The sequence below is a fragment of the Schistocerca serialis genome, chromosome 1 (assembly GCF_023864345.2).
Source record: "Schistocerca serialis cubense isolate TAMUIC-IGC-003099 chromosome 1, iqSchSeri2.2, whole genome shotgun sequence".
In the NCBI taxonomy this organism is placed as follows: domain Eukaryota; kingdom Metazoa; phylum Arthropoda; class Insecta; order Orthoptera; family Acrididae; genus Schistocerca; species Schistocerca serialis.
The window spans coordinates 1,263,879,249-1,263,903,541 of record NC_064638.1 but is presented as its reverse complement, the minus strand read 5'-3'; positions in this window follow the sequence as shown (position 1 = coordinate 1,263,903,541).

Below are 24,293 nucleotides of genomic sequence, written 5' to 3'. Positions count from 1 at the left end.
TGTCCTGAGCTATCCAGGGAGATTTTAAGCGTGAGAATGACTTGTGAGTAGCATCCGAATAATTCTGTAGTTAACAAGGTTGCCAGAGAAAGGTAACGTCACGGTTTCAAGTCCCAGTAAGACAGGCATTTTTAATCTGCCAAGAAGTTTCAGAGCAGTGCTCTTTCTTTAGTTCTAGACCAAATAGTGTTTGAATATAAATGTTCGTTATTAAGGTAGAAAATTTTCACCTTATATTCATTTCTACATATTGTGGCAGCACCTCGTCGACAAGGTATAAAAGGGCGCTGCATTGGCGGAGCTGTCATCTGCACATAGGTGGTTCATATTGAACGGTTTATGATTTGATCATGACCCCACGACGGCAATTAATACTGTTTGAATGCGAAATGTTAGGGAAATAAATATTTCGAGACTACCAAATTTCACGTATTACCTGTCACCACGCATCACTTAATAATCGACGGCAGCGGCTTTCGCATAGTGTTGCCAGTACTAACAGACTAGCAAATTGCTTGAAATATCCGGAGAAATCCATTTAGGACGTACGATGAAAGTGTCAGTTGCGACAGTGTGGCAAAATTTGGCGTTAATGGGCTATGACAGCAGATGACTTGCTTTGCTAACACCACGACATCGCTTGCAGCACTTCTTCTGGGCTCGTGACTATTTCGGTTGGACTCTAGACGACTGGAAAACCGTGGTCATGTTAGATGAGTCCCAATTTCAGCTGATAAGAGCTGATGGTAGGGTTTGAGCGTGGCGTAGACACCACGAAACCATGGATCCAAGTTGTCAACAAGGCACTGAGCAAGCTGATGGTGGTTCCATAATGATGTGGCTCATTCACATGAGATGTACTGGGTCCTCTGGTTCAATTGAACGGATCATTGAGGTGAAATGATTATGTTTAGCTACTTGGAGACCATTTGTTCGCAAGCAACGAATGAATTTTTATGAGCAATAGTGCGCCATGTCACCAGGCCACAATTGTTCGCACTTGGTTTCAAGAAGATACTGGTCAGTTCGAGCTAACGACTTCGTCTACCAGACTGCCCGACATGAATCACATCGAACAATTATGGAACATAATCGAGAAATCAGTTCGTGCACAAAATCCTGCAGTGCCAACATTCTCGCAATTATCGACGGCCCTAGAGTCAGCACGGCTCAGTACTTCTGCAGGGCACTTCCAACAACTTGTTGAGACCGCATCAAACTGCTGCATCACACAGGGCAAAGGGATGTCCCATACGATATTAGAAGGTATGCTATGACTTCTATCACTTCAGCATACAACATTTCGATGATGTGGAGCAGCTGATTTCCCACAGAATATGTGACGGAATTTTTGCTATAAATCAATGAGGGTCGGTTTTGGTAGAGAGTAAACGCCCTGGAGTCTAAAAATTTCATTTGCTTACTCTTTTTTTTGACAATAAGTGAGAAATGTTCAGACAGTTTCAATTGTATTACAGCCGAGCGGTCTAAGGCGCTGCAGTCATGGACTATGCGGCTGGTCCCGGTGGTTCGAGTCCTCCCTCGGGCATTAATGTGTGTGCTTGTCCTTAGGATAATTTAGGTTAAGTAGTGTGTAAGCTTAGGGAATGATGACCTTAGCAGTTAAGTCCCATAAGATTTCACACACATATGAACATTTTGAACAATTGTATTACAATCTGTCCTGGCGAGTTAATTCTGCATATAAACAAACCGTTCTGTAATATCCAATGATATTCTACACCCAAGGTCAAATACCTGCACCAGATCACTTTCAGTTGCGCCGTGCCACATCGTCAATGGGCTGTTGATGGCGGTATCACTGCATTTTTGGGTGAAGGGAATTTGACATGGTCGGAGGCTAGGGCCCGTTACGATGTTCCTGAGTCCACTGCTCAGCAATGGTTAAAACGTTAATACGAGGCTATAGAATACAGCAGCCGCATGGTAACTGGACTTTGGTGTGTAACAACATCTTTCTAGGAGGAGGAAGTTTTCAACACGTTGCGGAAAATTCCTTTGTTAAACGATGAGGAGTTAAAGTAGGTTCGGGGGCAAACGAGCAGCCAACAAGGAGAGGTTCCGTTGCGATCGTCAACTATAACGATTAACATTTTTCGAGAACAGTATCTATCACTACTGACGGAACGTCACATTTACCGACGAATCGGTGCTGTACTCAGCGAATGATGGTGCATTACGAGTATACAGGTAGTAGGTACTCGTTTCGCGCCCAAAAACATCCATGAGTGATTTCACAGTGGCCGTGTGTCTGTGGCAGTTCGGAACTGGATGCGTTGTCTTGGAAATGGAATGCTTCGCAGGATACACAGTCAACTTCAGACTGCCGAGTACACCAGTTTTATGATTAATATCACGGTATCACCAGTGCTGGAACTAAATTCTCAGGAAGTAACCTGTTTCCAGCAGGAGTAGTCTTCTGTAGACATGATAGCGATAGTGCCCAGTGTTTGTCGGAATAGAAAGAGATTTTTCTTCCTTATTGGCCTCCTTCCGCACCAGACCTAAGCGAATGTGTAGAGGTGAAACAGGTCCCGCAGTAAAAGGGGCTTGACGCCCCACCAAGAACCCGTGACGACCTTGTGACGTAACCCTAGGTGCCTGGGAGGAGGTGGCAGACATTGGGAGAATGTCTATTACCCACCTCAAAGACTCCCAGCCTATAAGAGAGCAGACGGTCGTTGACGTTTGAGGTCTTAAGTGGTAAAGAAGCAACACGATGTACCTTTATGAGGTCGGACAGCCGGCCGGAGTGGCCGTGCGGTTCTAGGGACTACAGTCTGGAGCCGCGTGACCGCTACGGTCGCAGGTTCGAATCCTGCCTCGGGCATGGATGTGTGTGATGTCCTTAGGTTAGTTAGGTTTAAGTAGTTCTAAGTTCTAGCGGACTGATGACAACAGCAGTTAAGTCCCATAGAGCTCAGAGCCATTTGAACCATTTTTTTGAGGTCGGAAAAGTCTTAATAAGGTCAGTTAACTGTTCGGTCTCTTAATTTAGTGCTTTGTGGTGATTAAACAAACCGATGGAGTAACGCATGAAAATAGCACTAAACCACATAAGAACCAAAACTTGTCGCCATGCAGTCATCTCCTGGATCGCTGACTATGTCGCTTAGCTAAGAGTGCCTTATGCTACAGATTCCGCCCTTTAGGTACTCCACCTCACGAAATGAAGTGCCTTTACTGTCTCCAGTGCTAGGAATGACGCAGCGTAGTTTTCTTGCGTGCTTTTAGAGGGTGTGTCTTTCTGTTAATTGTGTCAGAAAGGTGTTAATGCTTCTACTATGCTGTCATTTACATGAGTCCTTTACTTTTATGAGCAGTTTTGTACAACCCACAACGTGCCTAGCTCCTGAGTAACATGGTGGGTATTTCGAATTTCAGCCAAAGCCACAATCTGCGTCGTCAGGTGATTACAGTTACGTACATTGTAGACAATGTCATCAGACAGCAACTGTTAATCAGAATTGAGGCAATGTATATTTTTGTATCAGGTAAGAAGTATTATTTTAGCCACTTCACGTTATGTGGAAGGCGTCCTTTATGAGGTTGTTGTTAGTGGTAAGCATTGATGATTTTGTGCAGTTGCATATGAGGCAGCCGAAAGGATGTACAGTTAATTTCATTTTGACGCCATAAACACACTCAAGTCCAAATCCTAACGTATGGTCATCAGTGAGGTACAACATTTACAACTGAAAGCACATTTATTATGAACCCTAATGTTCTACCAGAAAAGAACTGCATTTGTATACGGAAAGCGCTACTATTTATGATGACATTGTATGTTCCAGAATATACAAACGTTACAAACATAAATTTGGAGTATCTTCCAGAAATAATAAATGGTAAATAAGAAAATAAATGCTCTTCAGTGTTTCAAACTGGCAACCCGCATTAGGCTGCACAGGTAACGAAACCGCTGAGCAATTGTGCAAGCATCTTCACTTGCTGCGTTAATAATACCATTCGTGATCTAACTCTGGGCTGCCTCACATGCTGCTACATGAAATCGACAATGCTTGCCACTAATAACAAACATGTAAAAGATGAGAATGAGATATTCACTCTGCAGCGGAGTGTGCGCTGATGTGAAACTTCCTGGCAGATTAAAACTGTATGCCGGACCGAGACTCGAACTCGGGACCTTTGCCTTTTGCGGGCAAGTGCTCTCTGAGGACCGGGCGTGAGTCGTGCTTGGGTAGCTCAGTTGGCAGAGCACTTGCCCGCGAAAGGCAAAGGTCCCGAGTTCGAGTCTCGGTCCGGCACACAGTTTTAATTTGCCAGGAAATTTCATGTAAAAGACGATTTACAATTTGTCTGAAGTATCTCATTTTGAGAAGACCGAGGGAGTGATCCGTTTTTCTTGCTAAAAACATTCATCAGCGTAGATCGCATAAATATTTCTTTATTTATGACAAACGGTAGGTAGACTTTGCAGCCACCTTCAGGTCTCAAAAATCTTTTTCTTATGAGACATGATTACTTTACGTTGGACCTCACGCCAGCTTGTCATGTGGAAAAAAATTCAGCGTAGTATAAAAGGTTTCTCATAACTAAAATATTTAGAAACATAAAGCAGCTGAAGATGACGGCAAAGACTTTCGAAACCAGTTGCTTTCCAATTGATGGTAATGGTTAACTATCGAAACACATATCGGATGAGAAACAACTTCAGAACTCTCACAGAGATATAAATTTCTTTCTTTACCTCACTGAATCTCGTTCCACGCCTGCAGCAATGTGGCTAACTTTACAAACAAAAGCAGTAAAAAGCCGTCCCTAGTTTTAATACCTGACCTGCACTTGGCAGGACAAAATGTTCCTGTTTAAGGAGAACTGGAGATAAGCTGGAACAGCGGGGTGAGAAACGGTACAAGGACGAGAAGATCTCGCATTTCCGGGCGATTATTTTCTCGAAATTAATCTGGTAAAGGGGTCGTGCTGGGGGCCATTAGGTGGCCGTCCAATTAAGCGAGAGATACGCGGCAGTGTGGTGGGTGGGAGGGCAGCGGTTCCCGTGAATAATCCAGCAGCATAATCTCGGAAAGCCAGCAGCCGCCGACCTGGGCGGTCGTGCAGTACAAACAGGTTGACTGGGCGCCGCAGGGGCTGCGATACTGCACCGCCACACACTCTCATATCTCGTGTGCTCTTCCAACACAGCTGCAGACTGCAAAGGTCTGCAGTGCGTCATTAGGTTCTGTTCCGAAACACAATTATTGGTGTGCTTTTAGTTCGATTAGCATTTTAATGTCCTGGCAGTGGATATTATTCTTAAGTGAGAATAATATATTGAAAATAACCACTCCTAGATCCTAGGCAAGATCCTTTGTATCGGGGAAAAACTGATAACCTTTTACGCCCTGTCTCCAATGGCGTCTTTCGTGATCGAGAATCAGTATAGACTGGGCAACAATGGAGAAGCAAGTTGGCCTTGTCCTTTTCAATGGAACCTTATTGACATTTGGCTCTGGCTATTCAGGGAACGATACAAAAACCTAAATATCAATGGCAGGAGAAAGATTCGAATTGTCTTCGTCCAGAATGCGAATCCTCCAGTGCCTTCCTAGTGCACCGTTGCGCAAGGTAGAGAAATATCCTGACTTATTGGTCCAACAAAGCTTTCCCTTCGTCTTCAGTCGTACTCTTTATGTCATCAGTCTTACGTCAGTTTGATGCTGTTCTCTGTCTATCCCTAACCTGTGTCAGTCATTTAGTCTCTACGTAAATATTACACCCAATAAGTACTACACAATATTCTGCGTAGCCTACCTAAGAGATAGTATCCAAAAGTTGCCGAAATATATTAACCAAAATTATTTCCACCTACACAGAAACTATTCTGCACCATCAACTTCAAAATAGTCCCGTCCAGAGAGCATGCATCGATCTCAACGATTATGCAACTTTTGAAATGGGCCTGGATGACTTCTTTTTCCAGTGTTTAGCACTGTTTGCGATTCCTCTTACGTCACCTCTACTGCCAGAAATCTTCGCCCTTTCGTTTTCATCTTGCGGAAGAGGATGGGGTCTCACAGAGCTAAGTCTTGTGAGTTACGCGGGTGGGGAACAACTATGTTCTTGCTTTTAGCAAAACGTTTCCTGAGTACAGAATGCGATCGCGCATTATCTATCTGATGTACGCAATTGTTCGCATGGCATTAGTATAGACGTTCTCACCACGTGGCTGGCCTAAACCGTCTTGAAAAATCACCTAATAACTATTTGTTACAATATGACGACCAGGTACGCATTCTTCTCGAAAATTTGGTCAGTATAAAAAGAAATGAACTAGGACTTAATGACATTCTTCATTTCTCCGTTCTTTCTTAGCTGAGGTATAGAAGCAACGTTCAATTTCGAGGACTGATCATTAAATCTTTGAAAGATTGGTTTAATATCCTTAAAGCAGTTGATAAATCCCCTGTGGGCTAACACACGATGTCGCTTCCTAACATCTTTAAGCATTCATGGCTCAAACTTCGCTGTAGTCTTGAAAAATTGGTTGACATCTACCAAAACTATAACCAAGGTGATGCATATTTCTTTGGTTTTTCTGTCATGTAGAATCACAGCGGGCATTTTCTCATCGTTTTTAAGTATGATATTGAATATAAAGGCATTTATATCAGTGGAAAATATCAGTCTACGTCTGACCTAAAGCGCTGTCGTCAGACTCTTGCCACAACATTTGGCGTGTTTATGTAGTGGTATTATTAAGTTTAGTCACAGCTTTATACAGACACAGTTGTTCTCGGTTATCCATCACAAAACCTCAAACATACGGAAATACAGCAATGGAAATGGCTCACCAACACCACACGAAGCGAAGAAAATGCCAGAAAGATTGAAGAACACCTAGTGGTACTTCAGACTCATACCAATCTGCAGGCAAAATTAGAATTTCCGAAACTCTGCGACATTATCTCACACAGCTTGTGGGGCTGCGGATAGAATTAATGTTGTTAAATGTCCCTATTATTTAGAATGTTATTTATGCTGACTTTCGCCGTTCTCAACACTGGCTCTCTAACTACAATATTAGCAACCAGAAAGTGATTAGTAAAACGTGAAGCCTGTAATTAGAATTCCTAGTGGCCACTTCATCTGAGAATACACTTATAGTTACAGCTTATAGCTCTGGGGAATTAAGAGATTGTCCGGGATTTGTAATCAAAAACGATTTTCTAAAATAGTTGAGTATATTCTGAAAGTCACAGATGAAAAACAAAAGAATCCACACAACGTAACTAACAGAGCAGTTCAGAGTCTAATGCGCTGATGCAACTATAATTGTCCAAATTGAATATTTAAATGAATGCTCGCCATAATTTGATGATTAGTTTCATCAAACGCCACGCTAAATAATAGTAGAATGTTTGTCCCGCGGCGGAACGTGAAAATACGACAATACGCAAACTGAAGATCGATAATTAAAGTCAACCCAGAGTTAACACTTCACTCGCAAATGATTTCATGGTTACGCGTATCTCAAGTAACTTAATACGGCATCTGAGGCTATTTGTAGCAATGATACCGACGCGATGCAACTCCCGACACAGATGACGTGCTATTCAGCGTCTGGAGAGAGCTGGGGCCTTCCTTCCTCGCACAGCGTTCTTATATATAAAGCCGCGGCGCGGACGACTAAGGGAACGCCTGATCAAATCGGCTCTCCCGACTAGCCGCTGGGCTAGTAATGCACCACTTTAAGTCACTGAATAATTCATAGCTTCTCTTGCTGATGGCCGATGAAGCTCTTAATTTAAATGTGCATTCAGCACACAGGTAAGTATTACTAATAAAACTTTGACGTGGCTAAGTTAAATATTTTGGGCGAGAGAATTAATTTAATTACACTGCACGCAGTAGACGAGCTCTGAACTGGCCCTTTGGAGATACGCTATCGCTATAGTTTTATAGGTATTCAAATGAAACTTCTCACATCTTCACAGTTATAGCGGATCTCCAACCTACTTAAATATAAACATCCTAGCCTTATTTATTAGCCTACTTAATCTATCTTGCTTCCTTACGTTTTAAGACAAAAACCAGAAAATCATGAATTTCCACTAAAATCTTAAATTGTAAGATCCACAAGACTGTTTTTATTAAATAATTATGAAAAATGAATCTAATTACCAATTTTTAATTCTCTAGCTCTTTTCTGTTGCGCCAATGATTTTTACAGAAAAACTTAAAAATTTCGAAAATGGCTAAAGTTATCGAACTGATATTCAACACATATTAATTTAGTATTACTCCTGACATACTAGAAACATTTTAGGTAATTTGCTTGGTTTTTAAAGTATTGCGCAACATTTATGACGTCAGAGCTAGTTACAGCGGACTGGCTGGCACACAATGGAAAGACTGATGTGCATTTATTACGGCGTGAGTAGGCTGTTTCCCTACAAGCTTGCCTCTATTGCATCTTATACTGCCATGTTAAATATTCCTCGAAGACTTAGAGGTGAGCCACTAATCTGCCCCTTTATCAGACAAGGGGTTTGCTCACTTACTACCTCAGTATTATTTGAAGTACTTCTTCTTCTGCACATTCTGTATTAAGCCAATTGTGGTCTGTTAAAACTTCCGTATTTTCGTCAGTCTGTTAGCATCCGTTTTCCCTTAAGTCTTTGTGGTAGTCTCTGTTGGTGCATTTTTTGTATATGTTTATTCAATTCATTTTGTTTTGTTTCCATTAATTTTTCTTTCACACTGAATGTTTTCGTTTCCTTTCATATATCTTAATTTCATATTTTATTTACTTTTTTTCATCCTTTCATGGTTGTAATAAATAACGTTTGTATTCCTTCCATTGGTTTTCCTGTATTGTATCCAGTGCTCAGGATTCACTTTTATGCAGTAGGGTTGGCAATGCGACTGTTTTACAAAATATAACTTTATGTTTTAAAATTCAGTTAATTGTTCCACAGATATTTCCAAACCTATTCAGTTTAACATGCGTATTTTCTTCATATTCACACGACATTTTACACCCAATGTAGTTGAAATATTTTACTTATTCAGTTGTGTTTTCATTAACTACTATCTTACTTTTCACAATATGCGTTAATCGCGGCGTATATATACTTCATAGACTTCCTCATGCTTTTGTGTATTAAAAGACTACTTTTGCTTCCATTTAAAGAAAATTGTCGGCTTAACATATAGCAAACCTCCTGTGACGCAACAGCCTGGTGCAAGTCTTTCAATTGGACGCCATTTCGGTGACTTACGTGTCCTGAAAGGGAATGGCAACCAGTCTTCCCCGAATGGTCACTCATCCAAGTACTAGCCCGACGCAACGTGACTTAACTGCGGTAATCGGACAGGAACCGGTGTTACCGACGTGGTAATGCCACTGGAGATTTCAAGTACTAAAAGATATGAATCAGTCGCGACATCGTAGCTTCTGATTTATCTTGTATCTTTTACTCGACCTTGTAATGTTCCATTCACTGCAACTGATCTTTAGCCTGCACCCGTCTAAGTATGTTTATGAATATATATTTTTATGCTTAAAAAGGTAGTAGTTGATTTTAATTCATGAAAAATGGAAAAATCTTTATGTAATTGACCGTTCTGTGAAAATATTTTACATATACCGCTATTAGTAACAGAATTTGGTGACTAGCTATATTACTTAACCAGCAACATGTTTCAAAGTTAGACTTCATCATCGGGCTACAGCAACAGAAAAAAAAAACTTTTGGCACAGATGTACATTGCTACTAATGTATGTTCGTCTAGTCTTGTCATGTGCTGTTGTCATTCTGTGACGAAAGAGAAAGATAACCTAATAACACGCGGTGGTACTGTGTGTGTTGGTCTGCTATTCACATTACAAATTTTTAAGTAATTACCAACTTTGTTCTTGTGGCATGACAGTCTTGTTGTTTTATTATGCGCTGTACCTCAGGGTCCAGGGTCGTGGTCCCACGTTTGTTACAGTCCTCTGTCTTACGGCTTCTCCACCAAGGACATTGGGGTATAGTGCGAACGAAACAACTTCCTCGTCAGCACTGTACTTGGTTCGGAATCGATGCTGCAATTACGAAAATGTGCTCGTCTTGCGTGGCGTGTGCCGAACAACAATCCGCACCGCCGCGGAAATTCTTTGCATGGCCGAAAGCCACTTCCCCTTGGCAACGCTTGCACGTCGATTTTGCTGGTCCATTCTGGAATGCTCGATGGTTGGTTCTGGTCGATTTATTCAGTGATTTTCCTTTTGTTGTCCGGATGTCTTCCACGACGGCATCTGCCACCATCGAAGCGTTATCCGCTATCTTTTGCATTGAAGGTCTTCCACAGACTATTGTTTCCGACAATGGCCCACAATTCATGTCCGCAGAATTTCAGTCATTCTGCAAGACCAATCGTATTCAACATCTGACGTCCGCGCCGTTTTCGCCTCAGTCCAACGGTGCCGCTGAACGATTGGTCCGGACTTTCAAGTCACAGATGTTGAAGTTAAAAGAGTCGAATTCTCGGGAGGACGCGTTGTTGCTCTTTTTGTCTTCGTATCGCTCTCAGCCCCGAGATGGTCGCTCGCCGGCTGAGTTGCTCCACGGTCGTCCTCATCGAACCTGGATGTCTTTGCTGCATCCGCCGCATCAGGTTCCCGTGCAGCGGCAGACTCCTGCTTTTGCTCCAGGCGACGTTGTATACTATCGCAACTATCGAGGTTCACGGCGTTGGCTCGCAGGGCGCATTCTTTGCTGCCTCGGCCGCGCGATGTATTTGGTTTTGGGGGCCTCTGGTGAGGTGCGTCGGCATCTCAATCAGCTGCGCCTCTGTCGTCGCCTGGGTTCTGCCGCTCCCGGTCTGCTTTCAGCGACGGTGCCGTCCGGTCAGCGCCCTGGGGACCCATCTACTGGCTCGCCTCATCCCCAGGTGTTACCGACGCTGCCTTCCATTTTGCCCCATGGCGACGCGCCGCCGCTGCCGCCGCCGCCGCCGCCTGTTCTCCCGCCGGCGGCGCCCGCAGTGGACGCTTCGCTGCAGCCGCCTAGCGCCTCCCTGGGTCACGCGCCGCCGATCGCTTCCCGTGACCAGCTGTCCTCCGCCATGGGACTCTTGCCAGCTCCGGACCAGATGTCGTCTTCGCCCGTCTTCTGCCCCGCCCCGAAGGACGTCGAATCTTCGGCCCCTCCTGTCTCTTTACGGGCGCATGCACCGCATGTGGGCGTGCACCCTGGACTAGGTTTTCAGGCGTTTCCTCGCTCCCCTCGGACCGAATGGCCAGGTGCGGGTGGCACAGCCTCGCCTGTTGTTAGGCTCCCCACCTCGTCGCATACGTCAACATGGGGTCCTCCCCACGGCGGGCGGAAGCCTTATCACACAACCGTTCGCCGATTTGCGGGGGAGGAATGTGGTGTCACCGCCAGACACCACACTTGCTAGGTGGTAGCCTTTTAAATCGGCCGCGGTCCACTAGTATACAACGGACCCGCGTGTCGCCACTGTCAGTAATTGCAGACCGAGCGCCGCCACACGGCAGGTCTAGAGAGACTTACTAGCACTCGCCCCAGTTGTACAGCCGACGTTGTTAGCCATGGTTCACTGAGAATTACGCTCTCAATTGCCGAGACGATAGTTAGCATAGCCTTCAGCTAAGTCAATTGCTACGACCTAGCAAGGCCCCAATTATCCTTTGCTATGTATCTAATGACGCATATACTGTATCAACAAGACCAATGTTCACCAATTGTGGATTAAAGTTAAGTATTACAGCAGCTACGTACTTTCCTTTATAGCATTCATTACGTATCCTGTTTCAGACCTCACGCCAGCCTGCTTGAGTTTAAGAGCGTGCCTTTCGGTTACCCGTCACTGTGGACTGGCTGTCTCGTCAGTCCACAACGAAGGGATCACCAATTTAGTATTGGAGGGCAGCGTGGAGGGTAAAAATCGTAGGGGGAGACCAAGAGATGAATACACTAAGCAGATTCAGAAGGATGTAGGTTGCAGTAAGTACAGGGAGATGAAGAAGCTTGCAGGATAGAGTAGCATGGAGAGCTGCATCAAACCAGTCACAGGACTGAAGACCACAACAACAACAACAACAATGTACATAGCAGTTGATGACATCCAGTCTTACAAACTTCCAAACTCCGCCATTTCTTTCCCCACATCCACCACTGCTGGCGGCTCACCTCCAACTGCGCAACGCTACGCGCTGTTCACATCCAGCTGCCGCTGCCCAACACTACAATGACAGACAACAATGCAACCTAGCCACAGACTGCACACAGCACAGCCAGTGAAATTCATACAGCGCGCTACGTAACGTTGCCAATAAGGAAACATAAATAGCCTACTTACATAGCCCCCACGCTCCCCACAAAAACTTTTACAAATTGTTTTGGGCAGTGGCCATTACAGATTTGAAAAAATTTTTCATAATTACAATAACAAAGAAATCAAATGCACACACTTATCGATGCAATGTTGTTCAAAAGCTAAAATTTTCTCACAGTCCATAAAGACAGTCCTGATCGTTCATCACAGTAAAATTGCAGTGTTTTTCTCAAAGTCTGAGCAGCAAAGGAGAATGCACACAGAAGTAGTGGATTTCCATGCAGTCTTGAAGAAGTAGTGTTGTCCTTCCAACGGAAAGACAGTGATGACTCTTGACATGCAGACAGGTAATGGGCCACAACAGAGCAAACCCACCACAGAGTCAATCGAAGTTTTGAAGAATAAGAGTAGACCCACTGTAGTCCTGGTAGAGATTACAGTATTGGTGGGCCACCAGAAGTGCAGACCAACTTCAGTCCTTGTAGAAATAATGGTATTGGTGAGTCATCAAAGGTGTAGACCCACTGTAGTCTTTGTAGAGGTGTCTAGCAGCCATCCATTGCGACAGTGCAGGTGCACAATCACCATTGAAGAGTCTTGCGGAGAATAGAGCAAGTCCATAAACCACCACTTGTGCACTCATAAAGTTTTTTTCTAATTGTCCTTAGAACCAGCAATGCTGTTAACGAGTCTCTTGCTGAATTATTAACACACGTCTAAACACTGTCAGTCCCTACTTCTCACATTTGTAGTAATACAGGCTTTACAAAAGAATAGAAATATACATATACATCAGTGTTACAGGAATTATGACGTAAGTACATATATGAAAGATCAGAATAACTTTTGAAACATCAACTTCACACATGAGCATTAAAACAAAAGAGAATAAATAATGTCTAAACATCTTTACAAAGAAAATAACATATTATCAGAAAAATCCTACAACATAACTCTTATTAGCTAAACACATTAAGACAAGAAAAACACAAATTCACATAGTGTAATAACACAAAAATACAGGACATGGTTTGATTTCAGTGTGACATTTGGTACTGCAGTTCAACCCAAAACTTCATTCCATAGATCTTGCATCTTATTTCAACATATGTTTCTACCAAAAAAATCCTATCCAAGCATGCTTTCTGTATTTATATGTTCACATATTTCTTACCTCATTATTTATTTTCCATTATTTTACCTCATCATTTACTTCCAAGAAAATCCTACCTAAACCTGTTGTCCCTAAACCCTACTTTTTTGTTCATATCCTCTTTCAAAATACTTTTTTGGCCAAACCATTTTCTTATAGCTTCTCAATACATTTCTTTCCATTCATCACAACTCGTTCTCTTATATAGCCTACCCATCCTAAGCTAACTTAAATCTACTGAGCTCAGATGCTAAACTAAGGGATGAGGCAATGCAGCAGCATAAAACAATTAATACAAACAGCAATGAAAAAAAAAATACAAATGGCAAAGCAAGCAGCATAAATTAGAAAAGCAAATGCAATATTACAACTAATATAAGACAATGCACAGCAAACAAGAAAAATAAATTCGTAGTAAAACTGGCTTAACAGAGTAATACAAAGTGAAATTTAGTAGCACTATGCCTGGCAAACAGCAGCAGCAATGCAATAACTTATATCTAAACATGACAAAGCTCAAGCAGAAAAATATTACACTAAAGGCAACAATGCAGATAAGGGAAATGTCTGTTCACATCTTAATGTCTATATAATTAAAGTGGTGCACCACAAAAACTAATTCTACAAAAAATTACCAAGTACTTGAAAAGAAAATTATATATGCAGTTACTGTTATTAATACCTTCTCATTGTTCTTTCCATTCCAAGAACTCCTTTTTCGAAGAATGTGGATCATAAAGTAATTATTTAATAGATCTGTTGACAGAAAGTGTTCACATTAGCAAATGCATTTAATTTTATTTTTTGAAACCAATGCTGCAAGACAGCTGGAAACCAGATATCAAATGAAATAAGCAACTATATACAAAGTAAAGTATAAAATAATCATTCAGTAGTCATGAGGCATTACATAAGTTAGTAGAAATTCTCTTAATTCTCGTAGATAGACGCTTGTCCTAATCAGGTGTGCAGATGTAAGAATGTTTCCAAGTTATGAGCGTGTCGTATATGCGGTGCTTTCTACAAAGGAATGTCAATAGTGAGGTTAATGGCCTCCTTTTTTCTCCACCTGTGCCTCTGGAAGGCACACAATAATGGCTTTTTCTCCAGGCAACTGTCGCGCGGCTGGGTGCTTACAGTGACCTACCTTCCTTACCGAAATATTTACGACATCAGTTTCCGCTACAGTGATAGTTTGATAGAAATAAGATTCCACAGGTCGAAATATTTGCGTACCAAATCTGTAGAAACAAAATCCTATAAATATAACAGTGTCCAAAAAATTTTTGCCAGCATTGTGATACATTCACGCATTTACACACATTTCATAACTCTTAAAGTACGATTCTTGGTTTCCAACATCCTTTTTCACAAGTCAGAGTCCCTAACAACTACTCATTATTCCTTACCTTATTACACATATACATACTCATCAACACGTCTTCAATATTTCATCATAATAAATACATAGCATAATCAGGTTCCTCATATAGCATCATCTCATTGATATTAAACATACCTCAACAACATAATACACATTGTCATCGTAATAATAACATCATAAAACCTCAGTCAAATCTCAAAAACATCGTAGCTTTCTACAATATCTTCAAAACCTAAAAAAAATTCTCTGCTCATTTAAATAGTGTCATCCACCTCAAACGTACTTTAAATATCATGACCCATACCAAATACATCATTCAAAGCTCTCATAGTATCAAAATGATTCTGAAAAAATATGAAGAGCTCACAAAGTACATACAAAATACAATTTCATAAATGTGAAGTTATCCAACTGTGTAATTGCGTAAACATGTGTCACTGATGTAGTAAAAAAAAATGTTTATCTCTCAGTTAAATGATCAGATAGCTGTGTAATTTGTGTGTTAGAGAAATATGGTACCGATGTGTAAAGTTGTATAAGCAAATACCATATTAGCTAGGGCTCCTTGCGCTTTCCAAACACTTGGTACACAAAATAAGCGTGTACCCCCTTGAGGATTAATGTAATTATACCCTCAGGTGTTACAGATTACAGCAATGGATTGAAATGCATCACGGAAAAACTTTGTATCATTGTACTTCAAATATCTTTAAAAATAAATGATTTAAGTACAAAATTAATCACTCAAATACGTGTCCTGTAGCGATAAATGTGCGTCTTGCTGTAAGATTATCTCTGTGGAAGTGTCATAGTTATTGTCCTCTGAAAACTAAGTTCTGCAGAAGCCAATGTACTTACCTCATGATAAACAAAAGTGAAATGCTTTGCGTATTGATATCTTAATTATTAGGCTTATTGCTGTGATGAAGAAAGTACTGTGCTGTAACGTATTGTTGTGCTACGGAAAAGGCAGTCTCATTGTAGCTATACCACAAAAGTTACTACTAAAACATGTTTTACTTTCCAGAATAATACAGAAAAACTGTGCAGATACAAAACAGAAACACTGCAAAAGCAACATTGTAAATTGTCACTCATTAGTAGCATCATAATAAAATCGTGTAGCTGTCACATAAACTAACCACTGTATCATCTGGTATCTCACTGAAAGTACTTTAAATCCAGAATGTAATTTCAAGTAAACCAAAATGTTGCATTAAAATCTCATTAGCAGTACTGGTAAATGTCCTAAGTATGTGAGCCTTATAATCGTTACGTAATAGTGCAACTAACAATCAAGAATGTACACACACAATAACACTGTGTCATCTGTTCACAATAACAACGCATTCGTAATTTCTGTTTAAATACATTCTCTTGGTTCTTGACTGGATAGTTAACTTTAAAACATGTTGCATGTTAACAGTTTCTAAGATTGAAAAATACTAGTAACGTGAAGTGAAAAATTTTATAGCAAAGACTAAGGTAAAAAGCAGATTATCTCTCAATAAATGGTTTTACATGTGAAATGTGGTGTAACCCTTTGTTCTTCCTAGTACGCAGAGTTTCAACTTTAACGCAATTATCATGTGGTATATGTCGGTAAAGAATACTGGAATTTTTCTCAAGGTTAGCGTCTATGTTATTTTTCCCTGAGCCAGCTGGCGCACGCGGCTGCCTGCTGTGCGAGTCATTGTCTGTCTCTTTGTTGGCGCGCGTCGTTATTGGGATTTGGAGACCTAACTTCTACAAATTCACCTTGTCGAGAGGGCCCTGCTCTGTCTGAATCCCGCCAGTTCTGATGCAATTCAGGTCTGTCATTATGATCATATTGTCTGTCGTCATGTCAGTAGATTCCATAGTTTCTTTCTTGTCAGTCACGTGGTGGAGAATTTCTCCCTGAATCGTAACTGCACGTTGGACCGTTGCGTCTAAAGTTATTCTGTCTCCCCTGATTATATTTATTTTGGTTCCCATATTGTCTGTTCCTCTGATTGTCTCTGTGATAGTCATTACCGCAGAGAGGTGATCTTTCCCTGTAATTATTACTACTCTGCCAACGGTTGTCATACGGGTGGTGTCTGTTTTGGTCACGATTTGTGTTGTGAGAATAGCCTTGTCGTGTCCAGTTATTATTTCTTTCATTGCGGAATTGCGACAGATGTGGCCTGTAATTGTTGTGTTCCTGTTATCGCGTTCCGCGATTATCAGTGTCAATTTCTAATTTTTGCAAGAGTCCCTGAAAAGCTTCAATGTCGTCTTTGCAATGTCCTGCCAAAATAATATGTCGTAAATATTCAGGTAATTTGATTAAGCAAATGCGGATGAGTTCTGAGGGGCTGTATGGGTTTGACAGGTACTGATTCTTGTGCAACATGTCTTCAAAATATTTCACAAGACTGGAAAATTCAGATTGTTCGAAATGTTTCATCATTATGATGCTATGTTTTACTCGGTCTTGTGTAGCTTGAGACCAATATGCTGAGAGGAAGTCATGGTAAAATTCTCCTTCACTGTGACAATTGTGAATGACCGATCGCATTCTCACAGCTGGTTCATTCTCTAAATAGCCACACATAAATTCTAATCTGTGTTCTAACGACCAGTTGGGAGGAAAACAATGAGAGAATTGATGGAGCCATGCTTGTGGATGAATGTCATTGCCAGAATTCTTAAATGTTTTGAATTTACGTGTAGTAATGAACAGCTTATAGTCAAAATCATCATGTCGGCGAGTCGCATGTCGGTCATTGTTACGTCGTTTCGACGGTTCCATCTCAAAATTCGGTGTGCCTTGCCAATTTCTTTCATAATTTCCGAAGTGTCCTGTGTTATTATTTTGTGGTTGTTCCGTATTTCTAAGTCCCTCCTCCCGTGTTGGAACGTGAGTGTCCTCTGAAATATGTAATTTTTGTATTACTTGTGCCGACTGATCTTGTACTTCCTGGATTTCTCTTTGGTGTTGCGTATTAATTTGATTCGGATTTTGTTTCAGTTTCCTAATTTGTTTGCACTCTTCTGTGTCATTAAAGACTACCAGTTTTGTGTCATTCAGATTATCATCTACCTTCGTAGATAAATTATTTAGCTGATCCGAAAGTTTAACTACTTTCTCTGATAATGAACTAATTTCCTCCATGTGTCTCTCTCAACCAATTTTAAGAGTATCTACTGTGTTCTTCAAGTTTTCTTGAGTTTTTGCAAGTTGCGTAACCGAATTGGTAGATGCAACTGAGTCAATTTTAGCTTGCAAGGTCTCGTGATTTTGATGAACAATAGTTTGCAGTTCTTTTATGGCTGCTTCGTGATTCCGTAATGCATTTTCATGCCGCGAAAAAATAGGTTGAAAATGCTCACAAATCTGTGTTTTTACATCATTACAGACTTTTCGACATTTCGATTCAATGTTATGTAACTCAGTAGTTAAATCTTCACGTGTTTGTTCAAGTGTGGTGTCTAACTTTTGAAGCTTTTGCTGTGTTTTCCTCTGATTTTGTTCCATTGTGTCTAACTTTTGAAGATTTTGTTCCATTGTGTCTAACTTTTGAAGATTTTGTTCCATTGTGTCTAACTTTTGAAACTTTTGCTGTGTTTGTCTCTGATTTTGTTCCATTGTGTCTAACTTTCGAAGCTTTTGTCCCATTTATTGCATTAATTGCAATAACAATGCAATGGTGTCTGAAACATGTTCCTCAGTGCTATTCAGCAATGCATTTAAACCGGCAATATTCGCAGTTTGAAAAGCAGAAAATGTGTCTTGACTTATTTGAGAAAACGGTGAGGATGCAGAACCTGAATCTACAGTATTTGCAAGATTGTGTCCTGTCATTTCGGATTCCTGAGGCAAGCTGTTGCAGACCGATCGATCGATAATGCTTCCCTGTTCACTAATTGTTTCACTGTCTACACCATTGTTTGCAGCCCGCTCCATTTCCCTATGTACAATTACCAAATTACTACTTTGAACAGTAGTTAATTCATTACTAGGTGGCGCTAACACACTGCTTTCGTCTTCACTGTCATTTCTCAGTTTACTTTGGGGCCTAGTATTACGTTTTTCACGCACCACTATTGTCACAATATTTCACACGATAACACAGAAAAGCACAATTTGAAGAGCAAAAACAAGAGAACACATTAACGTAGTACTGAAAATAATATCTCGTTAATTGCAAGCGCAGCTGCGAAATACTTGCTGCAAATCTACATGCATTCCACAACTGTTTTACTGTACAACAATGAAAAACTACAAATACAAAGGAAATTCTCTCTACAATTACGCGCTAGCAATAAACAAAAGCTACACTAATTACACAAACTACAATAAAAAATCAGAAGAATCCAGTGAGGTATCCTCGGCTAAGGGTCGACATATGAAACGTCGCCTTAGAAAAATTACTGACACACAATATTTTTAGCGCAACGCAATCTGACTTTCAAAAAATCCCTACAAAAAAAATGGCCCCGACTAACATTAACCTATATGTTTCACAAATCACTTACCTCACAAAAATCTTGGTTACTCGAAGTACTGCAACACAGCGAGCGCCACTACTGCCAGCTAAGTAAAAGATTCAAACTACGGAAGGCACTAACTGCTGATAGGCATAGTTAGCAAATGAAAGATTTTAATAGAGAACTAAGAATGTATTTACCTTAATAGTCATCATAATATACATAGCAGTTCATGACATTCAGTCTTACAAATTTCCAAACTCCGCCATTTCTTTCCCCACATCCACCACTGCTGGCGGCTCACCTCCAACTGCGTTCACATCCAGCTGCCGCTGCCCAACACTACAATGGCAGACAACAATGCAAACTAGCCACAGACTGCACACAGCACAGCCAGTGATTTTCATACAGAGCGCTACATAACGTTGCCAGTAAGAAGACAAACAGCCTACTGACACCACTACTACTATTAGTGCGTTTGTGGAAAAGTAAACTAATATTGCTGTTCTTTAATGGGGTAATGTTGGTCACCCTGTCACCTAATCATCATTTGAGATGGTGAGTGCAGTTCAGCAACACTCTTCTAAATTTAAGAGGCATAGTGTGAGCGATAGTAACAGTTTTGGTTTGGCAATTGAGAGAGGTAGAGTGTACAGCACAAAATTCTTTGCCAGTTACACTGCTTCTGTTACCATACTGTTTATTACGCAATACCATTATAAGCTCTACGCTATATCGTATAATTGTTTGTTAAGAATTTTAAGATTTCAGGGTAATTTTATTCACCGTTTAAAACGTCAGTGGAGGGGTAACGGCAGTCATCTTATCAACCGAACATCGTAGCCCTACCCCGTAAACTGACGATCATTGCCGTATGCTACAGTATCCGGAGTAACGGCAGTCTCACTGTAAACTCACCGTTATCAGATCACCCAGTAGTGCCAAGACATTATTGGCTGTCATCCTCGAGACTGTTCGTAATTGCCCTCGAATGTATCCACTTCTACATAGTTTTTCAGATGGTTAGAAAATAAGCACATCACACACATCCATGCCCGAGACAGGATTCGAACCTGCAACCGTAGCAGCAGCGCGGTTTCAGACTGAAGTGCCTAGAACCTCTCGGCCACACGGTGAAGCAAATTCATATCAAGACTTTAAATAGCCCATACCGATACGCCTGCATTATTAAAAGTGGTGTATAAGCATCCCGACCTGTGTTCAAGCCATTATAAATGCGAAAAATTTATACATACTGTTTAATGTCCAATTTTACCGTTGTGCTGCCACGTGAACGAATCGAAAGCGACAGTCAATAATTCACACGATAATAAAGTGAAAGATAACTGCAAAATTGGAAGTTACGTATGAAAACATTTCATCAGATAGAAGACTCTCAGAAAAGTTGCGTTTCGCAGGAAAACTGAAAATATAGATCACATTATAGCCCCGATATTACGTGTTCCATCTGAATGCTTAATAGAGTGCAGCATGGAGAAAGCGCCTAGCTGGTTATCTAAGAGGGGTTGACGACCACTTGCAGCTGTTTTGGCATGTGAGACACGCAAACTCGTAGTCAGCCAAAGGCTATAGATGCAGAGAGGTATTTGTGTCCTTAGTGTCCCTTTAATATTCAGACCTGTTTTTGTTGTTTTGAAATGCAGAGATACTAAACGCTCAATCGAGACTGAGTTTCTTTGATGTTGCATATCTCAAAGCTACCGTTTCTCCTACGTTATATTGCTTGAGAATGAGTAAACACGAGTTATGAAGCTACCGATAAGAAGCTAGTACTTGATTAATAACGCTGTCTAGTCACAGTTTTGTGTCCATCGAGACTTGATCAGTTAGAACGGTTGTGTTTCATAAAAAGTTTAAAAATCACTGAGAGTAGCTTGTCGTTCTTTCTGAATTAATTTATTCATTATTGTAGAAATCACCGTCGTTCAATATTTTCTTCTCCTTGGACACAAAATCTAGGTGTGGGATACTCTATGTAGTGAAAGAACTCATATTTTGCTACGACTGATTTATTATATTTACATAATATAAGGGATTCCTCTGCATTCATGTTATAGAGCTTGAAGCATCTGGCCATGGGCAGCAGCTCCATATACACAGAACGACTATTATTTGTGAAGGAACAGAGCCATCCATTATTTGACGTGACATGCAGCGACCCAAAATTTGCAGTGGCAGAGCTGGTTTATCTGCAATACTCAAAATATGTTTGCCATCGAGATTCTCGAACGTCAGTGCTGGTGAACTTTACTTCCTCAGCAGTAGTACTGTGCCCATGATTTATTGTGAAAGAGTGAAAACACTATACACGTTTCATTTTGAAAATAATGAAACTAGCTAATGTAATCTTTTCGCATGTGCCTAGTGGAGAAACAGCGTCAGTTCCTATTCATAAAGTACAACGCATGAAGCTGAAAGAGGTAATAATGTACGTTTTTTAAAATAAGATCACTGTGGCGGTGTTCCATTAATATGAGTGTTTAGTTCTCACACGAAAGTGATTCGTTTTTGGTGTGATCCAAACGCTTTTTCGAGCAGTTAACGCAAAAATAATACACTTACTAAACAACGAGTGATCTATAGATGCTGTATATTTATTGTCTTTTGAAAAGTGTGGTACTTTTGGATTTATTTATTACATTGAATAGTTTCTGTTTCATTACTACAAACTGATTGGTTGTTACAGTAACGATGTGTTATTCATATTGTATACAGTTCGCCCCCAAAATTCAACTCTGTGACATTTTTATTTAATTAAGGCAGATATAGCTGTGAGAACTTTGTTGAATAACTGAAATGTCTCTAGTATTTACCCAACCTGTTCCAGTCTACTGTTTGCTGGGTTGAAAATTAAGTGGAACGTATACTACATTCACATGTTTCCACCGTGTGTGGAAGTGTGATTTATTTTATGAGCACGTAAACAGTTGTTTTATAATAAACAGTTTTAATAATGATATCAGGGAGATGACGTTAAGACAGATATTAAAATACTGTACGCTCTATTTGTATGTACACTAACTGCAAACTTGTAAAATTAAAATTAATGCCAAGGCTGTACAGTATTTACGCAGATCGAACGCTGTGCAGTGTGTGTGTTCGTGATTGTGTGCGCACCTTTTCTACATGGAAATATTGTACATAATTACATTTATTCTGTTCATAAAGGGTTAGAATGGGGTACAAAGCACTGCCGGACTAGATCTGTCATCTTTCCTTCTCCTAGACTAAAGCACGGTTTCTTCAGTACCCCTCAGTCCACCCTGAGGTATAGTTGTTGGAATAGATGTCTTTATTTGTTCTATTAAGTTCGAAGGGATTATCTTATTCTACAACATGTTTACCACATCTGTTAGTTGAATCCCGTCGAAATTCTTCTGTAAATCAATAATTCAAGATAAACTTGGCTGTTGTTTTTAACGAACTTCTGTACAACCTGTCAAAAATCAGTACCACATTTGTGCCTGACCTGCCTAATCTAAAACAATACGCTCCTCTCCAAGGGGTGCAATGTATTTTTTGAAACTTTATTTCCTGTTCTTTTTTAATTTTTTTCAAGAACTGAAATTTGTAGATTTGTTTCCCTGCAACTCAATGGGTATTTCTCATCTCCTTCCTGCACACGAGAACTTTAAAACGAGTTCCCTATTCATTTGGAATTTTATTACCAGTTATAACACAGTTAAATAACGTGGATGACTATTCTGTTAGTAGACATCTCCCATATTTCAGTAATCCACTGGGAATCCTACCTTTTCCCGGAGACAGCTTATTTTATAATGCACTTACATCTTCATCTATACCTGCATGTGAAACAGTTACATCATCGTTTACTTGTATCTAGGTCTCTGATCTTTCTTCATTTAATGGTGATTTATTTACTTTTATACAACTCTGTTAAATATTTAAGGCAAGGTATTTCATCACTGACGTTCAAAATTTCATTTCATTCTTTCCTCTGCTGTCGTATCATTCTCCAAATTAGCTTTTGGGTCGCAAAGAAGTCAGACTCTAAATTTCTAGAAAAGATTTCTCTGTGTTTCCGTTCAAAACCATTCATTATTGACTTTGCCTCATTAAAGTTACTTTGCAGTCTTACGAAGACTAGCGTTTTGACTGATATGTATTTGAAATAGGCTCATCTCTTTTTTTATCCATTTCCTTAACTCCCTTGCACAACCATTGTTTTCTGCTTTCTTTTCCCCTCTGGCTTCATAATTCGAGTCCTAAGGCTTCTTGAGATCCTGCTTCAATATTTGCTTCGATTTTTTTCTGAACACTAATCTATGTTATTCTCTGTATCATTGGATTTCTCTTGTATTTTCTTTGCCAATTGTTCTGTAGATTCATTAAATAATTAAATTATTCCTCTTTTAAGATTTGTTCATTAACAGTCTTTTTCCTTGTTACGTGTGATCCGATTTCTGCCATAAGTAGGCTGTCAACAGTCCCTATGTTGGCAGAGTCTAGAGCCTAACTGACTGAGCCTAGATTTTTGTAACAATGTAATCTATTGTAGATGTATGAATTCTTGCGTTCTGAAAAGTTACTTAATTGCTCTTTGTCGTCATAGATTACATTATTTATTGTCAGGTCGCTACTAGAGTGTACCTCAATTATAATTCCAATATCATCATTGAGAAAGTCTTCATTAAATCGTTGATCAAATCCAGGCATGACACTGTTTCCATTAACAGAATTAACCTACCCATTATCAATGTAAGTTCGTTTGACGGTATCAAATTGGTAACTTCTTGTAATTGCTGATAGAAGGCCTCTGTTTCTGTTTTAGGTTTTAGTCCTCTGAGCTTTACAGAGAGATAATGTTCAGTGAATGGTGAGCCAGTTTGAGTCTCAACAAATAAAAATACTCTCAGAATTGCCACATGGAGCATGAGAGCTTAACAACAAAGTTCGTGAAAATATAATAGAACTGAAACATCATGAATT